This window comes from Aptenodytes forsteri, unplaced genomic scaffold, assembly GCF_000699145.1.
Source record: "Aptenodytes forsteri isolate BGI_AS27 unplaced genomic scaffold, ASM69914v1 Scaffold201, whole genome shotgun sequence".
NCBI classification, from domain to species: Eukaryota; Metazoa; Chordata; class Aves; order Sphenisciformes; family Spheniscidae; genus Aptenodytes; species Aptenodytes forsteri.
The window spans coordinates 100,047-102,807 of record NW_008796209.1 but is presented as its reverse complement, the minus strand read 5'-3'; positions in this window follow the sequence as shown (position 1 = coordinate 102,807).

Below are 2,761 nucleotides of genomic sequence, written 5' to 3'. Positions count from 1 at the left end.
CGGGCCCCCGCGGCGGGGGGGGGGGGGGGGTGGGCCGGCCCCCAGCCAGGGGAGGGGGACGGGATATGTGTGTGTGTGCAGAGCAAAGGGGTGCGTGGGGTCGTGAGGAAGGCGCGTGGATGTTCAGTGTTACGTAGGTCTGGGATGGGTAGTGCCACCCTGTGCAGAGATGGGTGCTTTGGGGATTGGCCCTGTGCCCTCCACACTCAGCAGGGAGCCAGTGCCTGGGAAGCTCTGGGATGCTCAGTGGAAGGGGGTTGGAGGGGAGGGGGTGAGGGCAGGGTCCCTGACTGGGCTAGGGGTGCTCTTTGGAGTTGGGGGCAGTGCTCCCAGCAGGTAGATTGAGGGGTGCTCCCAGAGGGAGCCGGGGAGCTGGGGAGGGAGAAGTGGTGCTCCCGTTGGGTTTCTGGTCTTGCTGAGCAGTGCCGTGGGGTGGGGGGGACAAGTGTTGTGATGAGCACAAGGGGCTGCTGGGAGTCCTGGGGTCCTCGGTATAGGCAATGCCAGTCAACCCCTTCCTTGCCATGTTCATGCCCCCCACTGGGGTGGGGATCTTCACCTGCCCATCAAGTGGGGAACAGTGTTAATGAAAGGCCATGCCAGTATTTGGTGCCTTGGCTGGGTTGACACTGCTCGCAGCATCATGCCTGGGCTGGCTTCCCCATGGCGAGGGGCCCTGGTCTTGCAAGGTTACCTCCTGCTTGTACATTGCTTAGCAGACGTTGCACCATATTTAATTTGTATTTCCCCGTTAGAATGAGGTGTCTCGCCTTTATTTATTTCTTTATTTATGATGCATATTAATAAAAAAGGTGCTGATTGAGTTCCCTGCTATGCAGCCTTGTGATTTCAAGCCTGTCCCTGGGAAGGGTCTGATGGTTACCTGTGCTGGGACACTGCACTGCAGGCTTCGTCCTGCCTCTACCACAGCCAACACCAGACCTTCAGAAGGAGATAGATTGCCCCCAGCTATCAGACCTGTCAGTTCAGGCTCAGGGGACTACATCTCATCATCAGATGATGGTATGTCTCAGGGAGGCAGTGTTGTTCGAGGTTCCTTGTCTTTATTGCTTGTCTATGCTGGCGGGGGACCAAGCAGGTTTCAGACAGGAGTTCACACCATTTCAGTCTGGCATCTGCTTCCCCAGGGTGCTCCAGGTGTTGCAGTAAGGTGTCCATGGGTGCAGCCAGACTGGAACTTGTAACCCACAGGCAGCGGGAGGAAGTCCTGAGCAGCGCAGGAAGGAGGCGGTGAAGGACAGGTTGTGGGGCTGGAACCCAGAGCCTCGGACAACCTGGCCATGAGGCCTGGTGGCTGCGGATCACTTACAAGGAAGGGCTCCAGGGCTTTTAAATTTAGACTCGCACGAGCATTGGACCTCCAAGTCCAGCAGGAATGAGGCCCCAGAGCCCATCCCTTCCCTTTACACCTTAGTAGCTCCCAGGAGAAGGGAAAGTGCTGCTTGAGGCTCCAGCCTTTCCTGCAAGGACACTGCGCTGGAGTTTGTTGCAACCACGTGGACAAATGGTCTGCAGTGGTGGAGTGAGTCAAAAAAGTTGAAAAAAAATCCAGAAATGAAGCAGCATAAGCCCCTGTCCTGGCTTGGAGGGGCATGGAGCAGCCAGAGCTTGCACGTGGGCTGCTTTAATTAACTTCTCAGAGGGGGGGCAGTGGTCAGGGCTGTTTACAAATTGCACAGGGCCAGGGTGTTCTCCCCACGTGCACGGGCTGGCCCAAACGGGGAAGGGAACCGTCTGCTGGCAAACAGCCCCGTGGGGTGCTGAGTCAGCCCCAGGGTGGAAGAGGGGATTTCCAGCGGCCTGTGCTGCTGGCACTGACACGGAGCGGCTCGCTGGGTGCTCACTGCTGGGGCAGCCTGGGATGCAGGGGAGGCATAGCGGGGTGGTTAGGGTGTCAGAGGCTGGATTTGGGGTTGCTGCTACAGGGTTTGCAGCTGTTGAAGTCTTCTTCGAGGTCATCTGGCTAAACTCAAGCAGGGTCTGGTTGGTGGTTATCAGATAGCCTGTCCTGATCAGGAACGGGGCACGGGGCACGAAGCCCGTGAAGCCTGCGTGGCTGGAAGGCACGTAGCAATGTGTATGGGGCAGTGGCTGCCAGCGCTGCTGCTGTGGCTGGGTGGCCCTGCTGGTGGCCTGGTCCCGGAGGGTCAGCTGCAGGATCCTGATGGGGACATGGGGCCTTGAGTACTGCTGGGGGCAGGCTGAGCAGGAAGAGGAGCCACTGGGTGTTGCTGTGTCCTGGAGCTGACCCTGGTCTGGGGAGGGCAGCTCAGCCAGCCCCCGACACAGGGAGCTCAGCATCCCTTGGCACCCGTTTGGCTGGGACATGGTGGCAGAAAGGTGGGTGCTGTAGGGTGTGGGTGGCGATGGAGAGAGAGGCAGGTGCTGGCCCACAGCCTTGTGAACACCTCCAGAGTAGATGGGGCCAGGTAAGATTGTCATGCTGTGTGCATGACACCTCCTGGCCACTTCCCTGAACCCAAACGCAGCAACGCTTCAATAGCAAACAGTGCAGGTCCCTGTCCTGGTTACTGCACCAACTAGTCCCTTCCCAGCCTCCTGGTGGTAGGCTGCCTGCCAGGGCCAGCCCCACGTCCCCCTGCCCTCCGTGGGCACAGGGCAGAGCAGTTGCCAGCACCAGTGCCACCCCAGCACCAGTGCCCACCTCACATGTGCTGAGGCGCAGAGCAAGGCTGGGGGGCAGCTCTGGACCAGCAGCAAGATGCACACTCAGTCCTGC